At 41.2% G+C, this 18,763-nt stretch overlaps 1 protein-coding gene across 1 annotated transcript in view; it reads left to right on the top strand.

Annotated features, from left to right (window-relative positions):
- Nucleotides 1-208: 208 nt before the first annotated feature.
- The window catches only part of LOC125456780 (chondroitin sulfate N-acetylgalactosaminyltransferase 1-like), a 263,481-nt gene continuing 244,926 nt past the window's right edge, over nt 209-18,763 (top strand). Inside the window, exon 1 of the mRNA XM_048540207.2 lies at nt 209-313. The gene's annotated coding sequence lies outside the window, so the exon portion shown is untranslated. The remainder of the gene's footprint in view (nt 314-18,763) is intronic.

The following is an 18,763-nucleotide window of genomic DNA, read 5'->3' as shown; positions in this document are numbered from 1 at the left end:
ATGGCATTCAACAAATAAATAGGATTTGATGCCATGACGTTGGTACTGAGTAATTCTAATCAGAATTTCCTGTAGGGATGCAGTGCTTTAAACTGTTTTCCTTTGCTCTGCCAGGGTTTGAATCAAGCCTAGCTTGCAGATGCATATCTGTTTTAACTGAAATATGTTTGGGTAGTTTCAATCGCGTTTACAGTGTGGACAGTCTGAAGAGAGCACTACAGAAACATTCTGAGCTTACTTGACAGTCTCGCTCAGGAAAAGCTAACAAGGTTGGCATGGCTGCAAGAAACGTCTCAAAGCAAAGGAACCAGAGGTAGGCTACCCTTTAGCCTCTATGATTGTGTATGTGGGCGCATCTGTTTATTGCCTGATCTCAGAATGTCACAAAGCCCTGACAGCAATGAAGCATTTTTGGAGTGAAGTCGCTGTTGTACAGTAGGAAACGTAGCAGCCCATTGCACACAGCAAGATCTCACAAAATGGAATGAAATGAGTGAACTGGTAAGTGTTGGTCAGGATACTGGGAAAAATCCTTGCTCTTCTTTGATGAAGTAGAATCTTTTATGCCTTTCCCTCAGATGAAAGACAGCATCACTGACAGTGCAACATTCTCTCTGAACAGTGCTACATTGCCTGCCTATGTTATGTGCTCAGTGGAATGGGCTGTTTATTAACTCATATGGATCCTTTTTCACTCGACAGAATATATTTATACATACACCCATAAATGCGTACATTGAATAGAGAGGAAACAGGGTATTGACACACATGTGATATTTTTAACTCCTGTTCACTTCCCTCTCCATCCCAATGTCAACATTCTGATGACCTGCAGCAGACTCCACGCACTCCCATTGTTTTTAGAGAGAAAAGTGCGTGCAGTGTCTCACATGATCACAGTGCCCCCAGCAACAAACCCTTTTAGCTCAGCAGTTGGCCAGCCTGTCACACTGGGAACATGCCAAGAGACTGAGGAAGTGCCAGAGCTTTTGAAAAAAGAAACAGATACAAACAAATCAAGGATGTGGAAAGTAAAATCCTTTTGTAATTAACCAAACATTCCAATACATAACACAATGTGTTCATGTAATCATATCTTCCTTGCTGTAGCTGGTGGGGCAAAGGTTACTTAAAACAAAGGGACGATACCAAAGTTGGAGGGTTTGAGCTATGTGTCGAGGCTGAGGGGTGTCCTTCTCGAGGTTTATAAAATTATGAGGGAGATGGATAGGCTGAAGAATCAAGGTCTTTTTTCCCAGGGTAGGGGAGCCCAAAACTAAATGGCATTGGTTTAAGGTGAGTGGAGGAAGATTTAAAAGGGACCTAAGGAGCAACTTTTTCACGCGGAGGGTGGTAGTGTATGGAATGAACTGCCAGAGGAAGTGGTGGAGGCTGATAGAATTTCAACATTTTAAAGGCATCTAGATGGGTACATGAATAGAATGAGGAACATAAGCCAAATGCTGGCCAATAGAACTAGATTACTTTAGGATATCTGGTTGGCATGGACAAGATGGACTGGCGGGTCTGTTCTGTTCTGTACATCTCTATGACTCTATGACTGTGTTAAGGTGACCTCTATGTATAAATAGCTCTTTCTTGGTGTGTAGAAACCACTGGCAAGATCAGCATTTACTGTCCACCAAACTTGGCCTGAGTGATAGCTTTTGCATCTGAACTGATTTGATACAGCTGGCAGCCAGTTCAGAGGTCAGTTAAGAGGCAGTTGGAGAAGTATTATGTTTTCGTAAGGGTTTGTCTATTCAGGTAAGCTCAGGACAGAACTCTCAGTGTTTCTTCATGTAGTACTTATTTCCATGATGATCTTGCAGTGACATTTCTGTCTTAAGCTTCTTTGATTGTAAACTTATACAGAAGTCTCTTTCATGTCACTCCGTTGTCATTGGTTAATCGCAACATTCCTCAGAAGCTCATCTGCACATTCTTTAAACTTTATTTCTACATGTAATGACCTGGTCTTTGATAGAAGAAGGCTGGGAGCTCTGCCAGTGCAAACTATTTTTCACTTATTGCATATTTATACTATTTACAGAGAAAGGTTTTAGCAGGATTCCATAAGAACTTTCTTCCTTTAGGCTTTATCTCCATGTGATCTAACATCATCTGACATATCATTGATGATGCACTTTAGCGATAAACATTCGGGTGACACATTGCTTCAGTAGTTAGCACAGTTGCTTCACTGCACCAGTGGCCTGGGTTCAATTCCAGCCTTTTGTGACAGTCTATGTGGAGTTCTCTCTGTGTCTGTGCGGATTTCCTCCCACAGTCCCAAGATGTGAAAGTTAGATGGATTGACAATGCTAAATTGCTTCGTGGTTTCCAGAGATGTGTAGGTTAGGTGGATTAGCCATGGGAATTATAGGATTGCAGGGATACAATAAGGGGCTAGAGCTGGATGTGGGTGGGATGCCCTTTGGAGGGTTGATGCAGTCTTGATAGGTCAAATAGCTTGTTTCTGCACAGAGGGGAATCTATGGTTAAAGCTATTGAACCGCTATACCACAGCAAACACATATACTACACCACCACTTTGCCAGTGGAGTCAAATATACATCAGATCAGGTGGGTATGACAGCTTTCACTCCCTATGAACTTCATATACTACATCTCCCTCCCCATAAGTCTTTCATCTACCCATAACCTGTTTAGATTTTCAATCTCTGTCGATTGCCTCTCCATCCCTTGTGCTAATCATGTTGATTGTTAACCATATTCTTAGCTCTCTTGGATGATGTGTAGGTTGTCTGGTCCCCATTTCTTCTCCTTAGATGGCACTGAAATCAGCATTCTGAGATTCTGGTTCTTAATCACTGTATAAAGCTGGTTGATGGAGATTTTCATCCTCTCTGTTTTCTTTTCTTCTTCTTTTCTAGCTCATGTGAGAAAGGTAAATCTTTTAGCCATTACTCTTTGAATGGATGAAGCTTACTCAGCTCCTGTGAAGATTTACTTTGCTGTAATTTTGACTACTGAAAAGAATAAAGCAAAAAGTCATGGATCATCCATGAATGAGTCTGTTGAATGAAAAGTATTCTGGTGAAGGAATGATGATTTTCTTGTTCATACTGTAAGAATTTCATTTTCTGTGGGTAGTAGCTCTTTTTCTCAAACTCTCTTTTCACAACTTGCTCGTCAGCAGCAGTAACATCTACGAAACCTAAACTCGATTTTTGGTGAAACCAAAAACAGCAGAAGAGAAAATGTAAGGATTCATAAAAATTACTCTTGTTTTTACATCTATGGCACTGTTAAGATTTGAAATAAATTCTTCTTTAGTTTTCTGATCTGCAGACTTCATTGCAGATTTGATATCTGGTAGTTCTGATTACATGTCATCAGTGTCTTTAGGAGAATGAACTGAGAGAGTGGCAAGCTTGTCACCTGGGAAGACCATTGTGACCCTTCCCAGCAAAGACAACAAAGCTAACTTTTTCTACCCTGTCTTCAAGGAGGAAAGCAACCTCCAGGATTTCTTCCTGCAACAAATCATCAATAGCACATTTTGATTATCATCTTTGCTTAATCGCTTGTCTAAAGGAGAAAATTAAGAGGTAGATTATGATCCTTCAGCTGGTCACCTTCATCCTTGGTGTACCTCTGTCCCACCTTTTCTTGCCGTGTGGTCAAGGGGGTCAGGGAAGAGTAAGGGTCTTGTGATGATGAGATGTTCCGATCATTGACGAGAATGTTTTCTCCAATGTGTTCTAGAACATAGAGCATAGAACAGTACAGCACAGAACAGGCCCTTCAGCCCACGATGTTGTGCCGACCATTGATCCTCATGCATGCACCCTCAAATTTCTGTGACCATATGCGTGTCCAGCAGTCTCTTAAATGACCCCAATGACCTTGCTTCCACAACTGCTGCTGGCAACGCATTCCATGCTCTCACAACTCTCTGTGTAAAGAACCCGCCTCTGACATCCCCTCTATACTTTTCTCCAACCAGCATAAAACTATGACCCCTCGTGTTAGCCATTTCTGCCCTGGGAAGTTCTCCGGGGCTAAAGGCTTTTCACGTTCCTGTTGTTGTCAGTGTTGGCTGGAATCCTGGGCAAAAGATTCACACCTCTGCCTTTACCATGAATAAACATCACAGCTGCATTCTGGGAGTCTTTGACAGAAGAGGGCTGGAAAGAGGGCTTATGTAAACTCAGGGATAATTATTGCCTATTAACAGTATTGACTGAGACAAGATTTAGCAGGATTCCATTAGAACCTGCTTCCTTCAAGTTCCAACTCCATATGGCTTGACAATATACCAGTATCGCTGAGGATGCATGTTAGGTATTAGCATAGGAGCTATCAAACCGATATACCACAGCAAACATATATACCAACACATGGGCGCCAGTGGAGTCGCACATGGATCAGGTATGTTGAATTCATTCCCTAAAGGACATGAGGAAACCAGATGGTTTGCTTCAGCAATTCTAGGTCACTTTTACTGATGTCAGATTTTTTCAGATATCATTTCAAGAGCACTATTTTCACATTACTGTGAATGAACTTTGTGGAAATGGTTATTTGGTGCAGAGCAGTGCTCATTCCAATACTTTGTGGAAGTTGTTTTCTGGATAACTGAATAAAATAGATAGATTCAACAGGGGTCAAGGTGCCAACATTAGAATTATAGAGTTGAACGCTGAAGTGAGGAACAGAAACTGGCTGGCTGCTGGTTTCCTGAGCCCATTCCCAGTTCTGGCCAAAGCTGCTGAGTTAGTTAAGGGGCCACCAGAATTGCCCATTCCCATTTGGAAGTGTAGTCACTAATCTTGTTAAGAGCTAGGCAATTAACGTTTAAAGGAGGCTGACTGGGATTTTTCAGTTGCTGATTTTGCTAGGGGTAGTTTAACCGCTTGGTAACAGGGATTCCTAGCAAGCTGGCTCACCACTGCTCCAGGCAAATGCATTGGCTCACCACAACGGTGATGATCTTCTGGCTTTTGTTTTAGATTCCTTTCTACAAATGTTGAAAATATTAGTGAAAGGGTGTTGAAGCCCTGTCTCAGTTGCTTGCTGTCGCTCTCAGCCAGCTGCTCCTCTCATATTGCAAGGTTATTGCTTGATCCTTTTAGCTTTTGAGCCTGCTTGCTGCTGTTAATTGGCTAGGGAAGCTGTCTACTTAGTAACTAAGAGGGTGCCTCTCTGCCAATCCTTAATCAGTGATTGTTCCCTACAGGAGTGAGTTTGGCACCTGTAAACAGTCACGAGTCCTGCTTCCTACCTCTAGTGGAAAATCTCGCCTCTATCAGTAATCACAACATAGATGGGGGCCATTGGGCCCATTAAATTTGTGCTATTGTAGATCAATCCAGTCATCATATTAATGAATGCTGATGTGCAGGAGGATGACATTGATGGATAGCAAAGTATTGTGCTTTCAGACAAAGACAGTACTCATTAAGTTGTCGAATGATGAAGTTAGAGTTGTTAGTTATTGTACTGAAGAATCCTAGGGAGAATTCATAGCACAAAGAAAGACTTGTGGCAAAAAGTTTCAATTCCCATAAAAGTCTATCTAATTTATGGGACACCTCTGGATATGATGTGAGGTCTTGAAAATGCAACTCTTACACAAGGAAAAATCTACAGCTATCAGTTACCTTATCTCATTTGATATCTCATTAACTCACCCATTCACTCATTCACTCACAATGCACTCACTCAGTCATGCATTCACTCACTCACTCTCACTCACTCATTGTCTTCCGAGGGATATTGCACAGAGCTTGAAATTTCACACTCCAAAGGTATGACATTTAGACATGTGGAAGAGTGAGATTTCCTGAAGATATGGAAGAGGTTATAGAACTGTCCAAATAGAGCTGTTTGTGCACATGAAAAGGGTTTCTTCCTCAATTCTCTAGCCAATGCCAATGTATAAGGATTTCTCTTGACAAAATAGGAAATGAAAATCCTTAAAGATTTATCCATACTACATATATCCTCAATAACATTTCAATATTCTGCTACTGCATTGCAGAAGAGGCAGATTTTGAAATGACGATTAAATATTTCTCTATGAAATTCAGTAAGGTATTGCCTGCTTGGATAGAGATCATACAGTTGGTTTAGATTAAATTACATTCAAGCCAATAATACATCTTCAACTCTTAAGAATGGGGCATGGCTTTTGGGTTTGGATATCAAGGAAGAATTTATTTTCTCTCCTGGAAATAATTGTGTAGGAATTTGTTCAAAGAAGAAAGAGAAGGAGCCTTTTCACAACATTGAAAACTTCTTCCAATGGTTCTGTATCTATTTTTGTCTGCCTCTCCTGCTTTACTGTATGTTCTTTTTATAACAGGCTTGTATTCACCAGATGGTCCTTTTAAAACATGGCCTTTGAGATTTCATCTTTTCCCATGCTTTTTCTTTCACTTTTCCCGTTTTGCTGCATTTTATACTTTCAATGATTGTGTATAGCAGCGTTTTATGTACACCAGAGGCCACTTCAATTTGAAGGCTTTTGCAGGTTTGTTGATAAGAAAACCTTGATGAGAATACCAAGTAAAGGCTGCCTCAATGATCAGAACGGAGTTTCTATTCAGACACCATCTCTTTCCAATGCTGTAATAATAGTTTCAATTTAATACTGGTTAGCAAGGGACTTTTTGATTCTTAGGTACTGTTGAAATTCGGTGTACTGTTATATCAGGTTGGTATGGGATATCTAGTCGCTGGTGAAATTAAAGGTGCAGTTGTATATGTGGATGCTTTTGAATAGCTAGGTGCCATTCAATGTTTGGGTGCTATTGGATATCAAAGTGCTGTTGAATATTAGGGTTCTGTCGAACATCTAGGTTCTGTGGAATTTTAGAGGAATGTTCAATATTGGGGTGCTGTTGAATGACAGGGTGCAGCTGAATTTCAGGGTGCTCTTCAATATTAGGGTGCTGCTGAATTTCAGTCTGCTGTTCAACATTAGCGTGCTGTTCAGTAACAGGGTGATGTTGAATTTCAGGGTGCTGTTCACTATTAGGGTGCTGTTAAATGTCAGGCTGCTGTTCACTATTAGGGTGCTGTCGAAAATCAAGGTGCTGTTCAGTATAACGGTCTTCTTGTATGTCAGGGCGCTGCTGAATTTCAGTCTGCTGTTCAACATTAGCGTGCTGTTCAGTAACAGGGTGATGTTGAATTTCAGGATGCTGTTCGCTATTAGGGTGCTGCTGAATTTCAGGATGCTGTTCACTATTAGGGTGATGTTGAATTTCAGGGTGCTGTTCATTATTAGGGTGCTGCTGAATTTCAGGATGCTGTTCACTATTAGGGTGCTGCTGAATTTCGTGGTTCTGCTGAATTCCAGGGTATTGTTCACTATAAGTCATTTAAGAGACTGCTGGACATGCATATGGTCACAGAAATTTGAGGGTGCATCCATGAGGATCAATGGTCGGCACAACATTGTGGGCTGAAGGGCCTGTTCTGTGCTGTACTGTTCTATGTTCTATGTTCTATAAGTGCGCTGCTGAATTTCAGGGTGCTGTTCAGTCTTAGGGTGCTGTTAACTATTAGGGCATTGTTGAATTTCAGCGTGTTGTTTACTGTTAGGGTGCTGCTGAATGCCAGGGTGTGGTTGAATTTCAGAGTGCTGTTCAGTAGTAAGGTGCTTTTCAGTTGTAGGGTTCTGCTGAATTTCAGGGTGCTGTTAAATATTTGGTTGCTGTTGAATTTCATGTTGCTATTGAATTCTAGGGTTCCAATGGAATTTCTAATTGCTGGTTAGCAGTCCTTCGCTGCAACAATTGTATGAGTGACACTCAGCAGTTAATACCCTCAGCATTCCACATACCTGCCTTATCTCTTATATTCCATCGATTCCAATTAGTTTTAATTCATGCCAATGAAATCTTCTGGTGATGTTTGGAATCAGAAGAACATTAAAAAAAACAAAACTGTGTTAACGTTATTATAAAAACAGAAAATGCTGAAGAAACTCAGCAGGATCTGGTAGCGTCTGTGGGGAGAAAGCAGAATTGTCATTTCCAGTCCAGTGATTCTTCAGAACTGGTAACAACTAGGAAAAGGACGTATTTATACTGATGAAGTGGAACGGGGCAGGGGGTGTGATTGAGGAGAAAAGAGTGGGTGGATTGGTGGAGATGGAGCCCAGAGAGAGCAAGAGAAAGGAAGTTGGACAGGCAAACAGATTGTTAATAGTAAGCCAGGGAAGAAGATGAGCTCACTATGTAATAATGGGGGTTATGAGTAGTTGAAAATGAGCTGGCTGTGCTGAAAGCAACTTTTGTCAGGACAGGACCTGGGGTGTGGAGGTGGGTATTGGACATGGAGAGGGGTATTTACGCTGGAAAATTGTTAACCATGGTGTTGAGTCCTGAAGGCTGTGATGTCCCCAAGCAGAAGCTGAGGTTTTATTCTCCCAGCTTGAATTGAGTTGCACTGGAGCACTGAAGTAGTCCTGAGACGAGAACACTTTGGTGTGTCAAAGTGGTAGGCAACTGGACCTCCTGCTCATTTTTATGGACAGAATGTAAATGTTCCACAAAATGATCACCCAGTCTGTGTTTCATCTGTTCAGTGTAAAGGAGACCATATTGCTGTTTTGAATGCAATATGGGGTCATGTTGGACTCAAAACATTAATTCTGTTTCTCTTTTCAAAGGTGCTGCCAGAGCTGCTGAGATTTTCCAGTACTTTCTAATTTTTATTTTCTGGTCTTTAGCATTCAGCGTATTTTGCTTTGCTTTTATTTGAGAGTTAAATTTACAGCTTTGTTCTTGAAGAGATCATTTCTTCCCGATTTTGCACATTAGGTGATGTGTATCAATGTAATTATTGTGCTCCTTGACCTATTCATATGATTCTATTTTGGTATTTGAAATCTGATAAGATGTTATTCCCTGCCACAGTGAAGTGGGATCAATGCTGGTGACGGTAATGTCAGCTTGCTGTGATCGACAGTGACAGAGGTCACAAGGCGATTTGTCAATGTCAAAACCAATCACAGAATGACATTGTGTTTGGAATGAACACATTCAGAAATGGTGAGGTCATGGTGTACAATGGATCATTGAGGAGAATTGGTCATGTTTTATGAATGAGTAAAGACGGCGTGAAAAAAGGAAAGAAAGCCAATGAAGAGAAAAGAAAGGCAAGAGCAATAATAAAACAACAATCTCACTGACAAAGAGAACAGTATGTACAAGAATGATGCCTGAACTTCAGGGGATTAGTGATGAGGAGATCTTATACAAACCAGGCCTGTTTACTCTATAATTTAGAAGGTGAGCCGATCAAAGTCTTCAAGACATTAACAAGAAAAGACAGGGCAGATAAAGATAAACTATTTCCACTGGTTGCAGATTCTAGATCTCGAGGGCCTAGCCTAAGAATTAGGCCCAGACAGTTCAAGAGAGAAGATAGGAAGTACGTCTACACGCAAAGGATGGTACATGTTCAGACCTCTCTTCCACAAAAGGCAGCTGGTGCCAGATCAGTTGTTAATTTTAAATGTGAGATGGAGAGACTTTTGTTAAGTAAAGGTATCAAGGGTTTCAGGTGAAAGGTAGGTATACGGAGCTACGCCATACAACAGTTATGGTGTCATTGAATGGTGGAACAGTCTTGAGGGGCTGAATGGCTGACCCCTGCTCCTATGTTCTATGTATGATACCAATTTCATCCTAGGTTTGTTCTGTCTATATAACAGCTATAGCTCACGCTGCCCAGTCAGTGAGTTTGGGCTACACTGTGCTTACGACTAGTTGTGCTTCATATTGTGCCTGAAGTCTCATGCTAAACTCTCTGTTGTTATGGATTGCATTGTTACCCTCTGCTTGTAGTGTTTCAAACTGTGCCTTAGGTTGTTTTAGCTCATCTTATGCACCCTGTTATGCATCTTGCCATGTTTGCAATGGTTTGATGATATGTACTGTTCCACTATTTATCTTCATCCTTTAATTTTTCTACCTTCAATAATTGCAGTATTATTCAGAGGCATTAATTATATTGCTAGGGCAAGTCAAATTTGCTGTTTCCAAATATTAATAAATTAGACATTTACTTATTTTTGTGACACAATTGACGTCTTTCTATATTTCATACTTACTTATTTCAGTCTGTTTCATCTCTCAATTTAAGAGACTTCTTTGTTGCAAATTACTACAGCCTTCAACTCAGAGCCTCAACCATAATGATGAAATTTGTGTTTGTCACTCAATGCAGATGATGGTTGAAATTAAATATCATTCCTTCTCCACACAACACTGATAATACTTCAAAATATAATGCCCTAATTACTTACAGATGTTCCATTATTGCAAAGATCTTCTATAAATGCAGGTTCTTAGTGCTACACTTTCCTCAGATGAACACAATTCTGTAGGGTTCACTGAAGTACAGAATTTTAGAGCGTTGTTTAGTTCATTCATGGATCAGCATGACTTTTTGGACATTGTGGATGTAATGCATTTGAATCTGCATATCACAATCCCTGTAAAGACCAATAAGTATAAAAGGATATTCAAATTTCCAGTGACTTGAGAATCTTGAGATTTTTCTGTAACAAACTAAATAAAAATAACTAAATATGATTTGATGTTTTTCTCTCAATGACAAAAGAGTTTCCACATTTACCTTATAAAATATCCAAAAATCCTTCTCTTCAGGTACGGTTTACTTTGATTCTTAGCTAGACACATTCTCTGGGAATGAGTCTAAAATTATTCTGGGCTCAGAGTGGTTTGTTTGCTTTACACTTTTCCAATCAGGTAATTTCTAATCTCTAAGATAACTATCTCAACGGTGCCCTGGCGATTCTTCTCTCTAGCCAATGTTAGGCAAATCTTCCTGTCGTGCTTAAATCCTCACGAAGGTGGTCCCTTCAATCTGAGTGTGAAACTCCACCCTGATTCGATGTGATGAACAATGAAGACTTGCTGCTCCTACACACACACACACACACACACACACACACACACACACACACACACACACACACACACACACACACACACACACACACACACACACACACACACACACACACACTCTCTCTCTCTCTCTATCTCTCTCGGTCTCTCTATGGCTGAGAGGATCAGAGATCTCATACCTATGACCGAATCCTATGATGGCATCCCATGGTCTTCTCCCTTTCAAATGTCCATTTTCAAAAGCAATGTGATTCACATATGCCTTGTATCCAAAATCATTTTAAAAAAATCAGTAGTGTAAAGTATAGCCACTTATGCTGATTACAACATGCCATCCTCCCTCAGCTGATGAATCAGTACTCATCCACGTTGAATAATGCTTGGAGGAAGCACTGAGGTTGATAAGGTGCAAAATATACTTTGGGTGGGAGATTTCAAGGTCCACCACCAAGACCGGCTCAGCAACAGCACTGCTGATCAAGCTGGGCATAGCTGCAAGACTGGATTTGAGGCAAGTGGTGGGGGAACCACCAGGAGGAAAAAATATACTTGATCTCATTCTTATTGATCGGCTGGCTACTACTGCCTCTGTCCATGACGTTTCGTAAGATTGACCACCATACAGTACTTGTGGGTACAAAATTCTGCTTTCACATTGGGAATACCCTCCAGGTAGCATCAGAAGAGTTGGAAAGTTGATGCTTCAGTCGGAACCCTTCCTCAGAACTGGGGAGGGGAAAGGGAGCTGGGAAATAAATAAAGGAAGGAGGAGTGGGTGTGGGGGAAGGTGGGTGGGATAGGGATGGGGGATGCGGGTAGGGAGTTGCAGGGATTGGTTAATGGGAAGGGTGGGGTGGATAGGTGGGGAAGAAGATGGACAGGTTGTGTCAGCTCAAGGAGGCGGGGATGAGAGGAAGAGTTGGATCAGATCTAAGCTCTGCAGTTCTTCCACATCCAGTCATGAATGGTCGTGGACAATTAAACAACTCACTGCAGGAGGAGACTCCACAATTATCCCCTTTTCCAATGATGGAATAGCCCAACACATCAGTGCAGAAGATAAGACTGAAGCATTTGCAGCAATCTTCAGATATAAGTGCAAAGTAGATAATCCATTTTGGCTTCCTCTCGTGGTTCCCAGCATTACCAATACTAGTCTACAGCCAATTCCATTCAGCCCATGTGATATCAAGAAACAGTTGGAGGCACTAGACACTGTAAAGACTATGGACCCTGACAACATTCTGGCAATAATGCTGAAGAATTGTGCTCCAGAACTTGCTGCTCCCCTATCCAAGCTCTTCCAGTGCAGTTAGAATGCTGGCACCTACCTGACAATGTGGAAAATTGCCTGGGTATATTCTATACATAAGAAACAGGACAAATCCAAACTGGCCAATTGCTACACCATTAGTCTACTCTTGATCATCAGTAAAGTGATGGAAGGTGTCATCAACAGTGCTATCAGACAGTACCTGCTGACAATAACCTGCTCACTCACAGCCAGTTTGTGTTCTGCCAGGTAGATTCTGCTCTTGACCTCATTACAGCCTTGGTCCAACCATGGACAAAAGAGCTGAATTCCAGATGTAAGGTAAGAGTGACAGCCCTTGACATTAAGGCCAAATTTGTTCTGAGTGGCATCAAGAAGACCTAGCAAAACTGGCATCATTGGGTATAGGGGAAAACTCTCTACTGGTAGAGTCATACCAAGCATATATGAAGACAGTTCTGGTTGTTGGAGATCAGTCATCTCAGGTCCATGACATGTCTGCGGGCGTTCCTCAGTATAGGGTCCCAGGCCCAGTTGTCTTCAGCTGCTTCATTAATGACCTTAGTTCCATCATAAGGCCAGAAGTGGGGATGTTCGCCAACAATTGCACAATTTTCAGTATCATTTATGACTCCTCAGAAACTGAAGCAGTCCATATTCAAATGCAACAGCTCTGGATAGCATCCAGAATTGGGTTGATAAGTGGTAAGTAACATTCTCAGCATAAAAATATTTGCCTGGATGAGCGCAGCTCCAATAAGATTCAAGAAGCTTGACACTATTCAGGACAATTAAGCCAGCTTGATTGGCATCACATCCACTTCCTCCACCACTGACGCTCAGTAGCAGCAATATGTCCTTTCTAGAAGATGCGCTGCAGAAATTCACCAAAGATCCTCAGATCACACTTCTCAAACCCATGACCACTTCCATCTAGAAGGACAAGGGCAGCAGATACATGGGAACACCACTGTCTGCAAGATCCCCTCTGTACCACTCACCATCCTGACTTGGAAATATATCGCTGTTCCTTCAGCGTCACTGGGTCAAAATCCGATAATTGCATCCCTGAGGACATTGTTGTTTATCGCAGCGCATGGACTGCAGCAGTTCTAGAAAGCAGCTCATTATCAACGTCTTAAGGGCAACTAGGGATGGGCAATAAATGCTGGTTAGCCAACTATGCTCACACCCCATGAATGAATGAAACAAAAGATTCATCTCAAGGGTGGATCAAATTGCCTACATAATCAGTAAACTAGCCTGATGAAAGGCCATCGACCTGATACATCAACACTGTTTCTCTCTTCACAGATGAGTGTTTTTCTGTTTTTATTTCTTCCTGTAGAAACAGCTTCTCCCATTTACTTCATTAAAATGCTTCAGGATATAGAGCACTTCCATTAAATCTCCGTGGGGTCTCTTTTCCTCTGAGGAGTGTAATTTTAGCTACTTCAGTATTTCTATGTTATTGGTGTTCCTCAGTTTTAATACCATTTCAGTAAATATCATTTGAGATGTATGGAAATGTACTATAGGCAAATGGGTCAGCCAATTTGTGCATGGGAAGATATCAAAGTTACTCTGACTTTTCAAGTCTTGCCAAGGGTTAAATGTTGAGCAGGCCACTGGTATACTGAGATAATGGGAACTGCAGATGCTGGAGATTCCAAGATAATAAAATGTGAGGCTGGATGAACACAGCAGGCCAAGCAGCATCTCAGGAGCACAAAAGCTGACGTTTCGGGCCTAGACCCTTCATCAGAGCGAGGGTCTAGGCCCGAAACATCAGCTTTTGTGCTCCTGAGATGCTGCTGGGCCTGCTGTGTTCATCCAGCCTCACATTTTATTACACTGGTATACTCCCTGTCTTCTCTCAAATTGTGCCTTAGGGCCTTTGCAACTGCCTAAACAGGCAGTTAAGACTTCATTATAATGGCCAGGGTTTAAAGTACCTGACAGGTGTATTGCTCAATGTTGGCATGGGAAAGCCATATGACTCCACGGGCTGCCAGTACATTCTCCTGGGCTCAGTGATAATAAATTTCATGTGGTTCACTAATTACCATAATTGACAGTTGCAGATAATTTCTAATTAAACCCCCAGAGATATTGTGACACACACTTTGAGCAAATGGGACTTAAACCTGGACCTCCTGGTTCAAAGGTAGGAACACTTCAGCTGCATCACAGGAGCCCCATATTATTACACACCTCTGAAGGAGGTGGAACTTAAACCAAGGCTCTCCTGGTACATTCGTAGGGACACTACCAGAGCCCCTAATTGACTGTTCTACTGTGAGTAGGTCAATTTTGTACATTGGCAACTTCCTGCCTCTGACTTAATCATGTGAGACATATCTCATAATATAGTGGGCATGACTGCCACGTTTCATTTCACAATGGTCTGGTTTAAACTCCTCCCATTGTCTCAGCCAAGAGCCTAGCTGAAGTCTCTCATGTCTAGTCATTGTGATTCTTTCTAGTGCAAGTATCATTGTATGCAAGAAAACTTGGACTTCCAATATTTCCTGTGGAAATGAAAAATCTGATTTCAGTAGAGAACATAATTACCGCATAGGATGTTTAGAACTATTTATCAATTGCATCTGCTTTCAGATAAGATTGGAAGGTTGCATCTTTTTCCTTGGCCACATACGTCAGATGCCTCTATGATTACAAAGCTCACATTGAGAACTTTTACTTCCTTCCCTCTAATACACTTTTCCACAGACGTTTGGAATTAGGATAGTATCAGGTTCTGAAGACAACAAGGAGAATGCTTCAAATGTGGTCTGGTAGATATTCTATGTCTTTCTTTAACCACTTGGTAATGTTAGATCTTGGTCTTGCTATTGTTCGGAAGCGATATCCTTTCCTTGCTGACGTACGTAAAAATGCTCTGAAATGTAATGCTACTGAGGGGATAATGCAGAAAAAAGTCACAAACGTTTGGAGCGTTGAGAAACAGACATTCTCTTGTGTTTTTTTGACTTTCAATAACAATTAGCCAGCTCAAGTAATTAAAGGCACATGACCTGATTAGGATGCAGTTGAAGACAATGAGTAGGGATGATGGGAATGTAACCTGAAATAAAAGGACGTGATTCCTGATGTCCCACAAGGATCTGTACTGCAGCTTCAACTTCTTCTTTTGGGATCTCCCATGTTGGTTGGCATTACCCAATGCTGGTACGGCATCCTTCTTCATTTCCTGCAGTTAGGCACTCATTCCTTTCTCAGTCTCACCAACCCACCCTTCAATCTGGTCTTAGGGCCTCCTCTTCCTCTTCCCGGCATTCCAAATTCCATCACTTGCCTAAATAAAAGCAAAACACTGCCAATGCGGAAATCTCAAATAAAAAACAAAAAATTCTGCAGAAACTGACATGCTGATGCAGCATGTGTAGAGAGACAAACAGAGTTAATATTCCAAGTCCAATATGACTCCTCTTCATTACTGAATGGGTTTGCAAAAATTGTGCTTTTCATACTTTCAACAGATTTGGAGGAGGTTCCACAGAACAGATGCAGAAGTTGCTATTTGGGATGAAACAGAAAGAGAGATGTAAATGGGTGTAAATCAAAGAATGGAAGGATGAAAATGTGCTTATCTTATTTGAATCTTCTTTACTTTGCAGACACAGTTGGTGCCAGACCTGCTGAGCTTCTCCAGCATTTTCTACATTTATTCCATTACTTGCCTCATAACTTTTCCTCCCCTCTCTCCCTCTGCCAGGAACGACCATACAACTTCAATCTCTTCCTGGCTACTTTCTTTGAAGTTTCTACAATCTTCACTGACCCTCTGACGCGCTCATCTCTAATTCTATCCTTCCTTATTACTCCTCATATTCATCTCAGCATTTGCATTTCATTAGTAACTCATCGTTGTTCCTCTCTTCTTGATGTTGTCCAAGTTTCTGTAATAAATGCATCTAGGCCGACCTCGCAATTCCCTTACTGATTCTTCCTTTCGGTACTCAACTACTTTTCATGTTTAGCAATGACGTAGATGACACAAAAGAGACCTGTGCATCAAATCTCTCTGTTGATGCAAAGGTTGGAATCAATAAAGTGGACAGGAACATCAAATTATAATGTTGCATTAATACATAAATGAGTGGGTGGAATGATTGTTTTTATGTAGATTAGTATGAATTCATCCAAGTAATTCACTCATACAGTCATCCAGTCATAGAGGTTTACAACATGGAAATGGGCCCTTCTGCCCAACTTGTCCATGCTGCCCAGTTTTCACAGTTAATCTCATCCCATTTGCCTGCATTTGGTCCTTATCCCTCCACACCGATCCCATTTCACCTGTCTAAATGTTTCTTAAATGACAAAATTGTACTCACCTCCAGCAAAACCTCTGACAGCCTGTTCCAGACACTCATCACCCTTTGTGTGAAAGAAATGCTCCTCTGGACCCTTTTGTATCTCTCCTCTCCACCCTAAACCTACGCCATCTAGTTCTAGACTCCCCTACCATGGGAAAAAGCTGTCCGCTATTTACTTTATCTGTGCTGCTCGTGATTCTACAGATCTCTACAAGGTCACCCTACAGTCTCTTGTGCTCCAGGGAGAAAAGTCCCAGTTTATCCAGCCCTTCCCTACAACCTCAAGCCTTACAGTCCTCTGAAAACCATGAAAAATTATAAAATAGGAACTAAGAGCAGGAATAGGCCATTCAGCCCTTTGAACTTGTTCTACCAATCAGTTAGATCATAGTTTACTTCAAGTCTCTTTACCTACACTAGCCCTGTAGTCCTCTGAGTTTTTAGTATATAGAAACCTATCAATTTCATTTTCCAAAACACAGTAATTGACTTTTAAACTGAGTATCAAAGGAGAATGCAGCTGTGAGTTTGTTTGACCTCTGAAGAGGTTAACGCGGTTAGTGAAGGCTTAAATTTTCTGTTATCTTGCAAACACAAACAGGAACCAAAGATATGCAAAAGCTTAAGGAGAGAGAGATAATGGGAACTGCAGATGCTGGAGATTCCAAGATAATGAAATGTGAGGCTGGATGAACACAGCAGGCCAAGCAGCATCTCAGGAGCACAAAAGCTTTTGTGCTCCTGAGATGCTGCTTGGCCTGCTGTGTTCATCCAGCCTCAACATTTTATTATCTTGGAATTCTCCAGCATCTGCAGATCCCATTATCTCTAACACTGTAGCTTACTTCATTGCCATTGTCTTTTATCTTCAAAAATATATATGGTTTTTAAAAAGTCCTTATTTGAGAATCTTCCTATTTCCCTCATGTAGTGATCAGTGATTGAATTCTGTAATGTAAAAATAATAGTGGCTCATGGTCACTGGTGATATTTAGTACGTTAAACAACCAGAATTTGAGACTTATGCTGTTAAAAATATTGCTACTCTTTTCAGTGGTTTAGAAGGAGCTTTTACCAATGTTAAATTATAGTCAATTAAGAGAAACTATGTGGTTGATTAACCAGCATTTGGAACTGTAGAAGCATAAATGAGTATAATTATATTTAGGTCTCATTATTTTCAAGGGATTACTGTAACTATCCAACAGTTTATGATCTTTAATTCTTTGATATTATAAAGTACAGATTTTTAACTCACTGCGATCTTCTACAAATCCATGTCTGCATTTCTGTAGACAATAAATAATCATAGAATCTCCACAGTGCAGAAACAGGCTATTTGGCCCCTCATGTCACACCAACTCTGAAGTGCATCCCACCCAAATCCACCCCATAACCCTGCATTTCCCATGGTTAAACCACCTAACCTACACATTCCTGGATGCTATGGGCAATTTAGCATGGCCAATCCACCCAACTTGCACGTCTTTGGACTGTGGGAGGAAACCGGAAAATCCACACAGACACAGGAAGAACATGCAAGCTCCAAACAGACAGTCGCCTGAGGGTAGAATCAAAGTGGTGTCGCCAGTTACGTGAGGCAACAGTGCTAACCACGGAGCCGTCGTGCTGCCATTTTGAACTGTTTCTGTTCAAGAATCCTGCTGTCTAGAATGGTGGCAATCACAGTACTTGTTTGTTGCAGGTCTTCATGAACTGTGATAGGTTACAACATCATGAGTTACTCACCATTAGCCACAATCTAGAATGGCAATTTTCTATGCCTTATTAAGACTGAATGTGTGTGAGATCATGTTTTGCTGCACTTTTATCTTCATAAGCATACAAATATATTTTTAGAAAAGTCAGAAGCAAACTACATCACTTGCCAAAAAGTCATTCTGAGAATAGGTTAGAATTTAGCTGAGAAATAAAGTGTATCTTTTAAGGTGATGGTTTGCAATGTGTGTGTGTGTGTCTGTGTGTGTGTGTGTGTGTGTGTGTGTGTGTGTGTGTGTGTGCGCGTGCGTGCGTGCGTGTGTGCGTGTGTGTGTGTGTGTGTGTGTCTGTGTCTGTGTGTGTGTGTGTGTGTGTGTGTGTGCGTGCGTGTATATACACATGTTTGCATACATACATGCAATCTGTTCATAAGCCAATGACTACCAGTCAATACAGATATTTATCTTCCGTATTTCTAGTCGGGCACTAGGAACTCGAACACCTGCTGA

This window comes from Stegostoma tigrinum, chromosome 1 (genome assembly GCF_030684315.1).
Source record: "Stegostoma tigrinum isolate sSteTig4 chromosome 1, sSteTig4.hap1, whole genome shotgun sequence".
Classification (NCBI taxonomy): Eukaryota; Metazoa; Chordata; class Chondrichthyes; order Orectolobiformes; family Stegostomatidae; genus Stegostoma; species Stegostoma tigrinum.
This window is presented reverse-complemented; position numbering and strand designations above follow the sequence as displayed.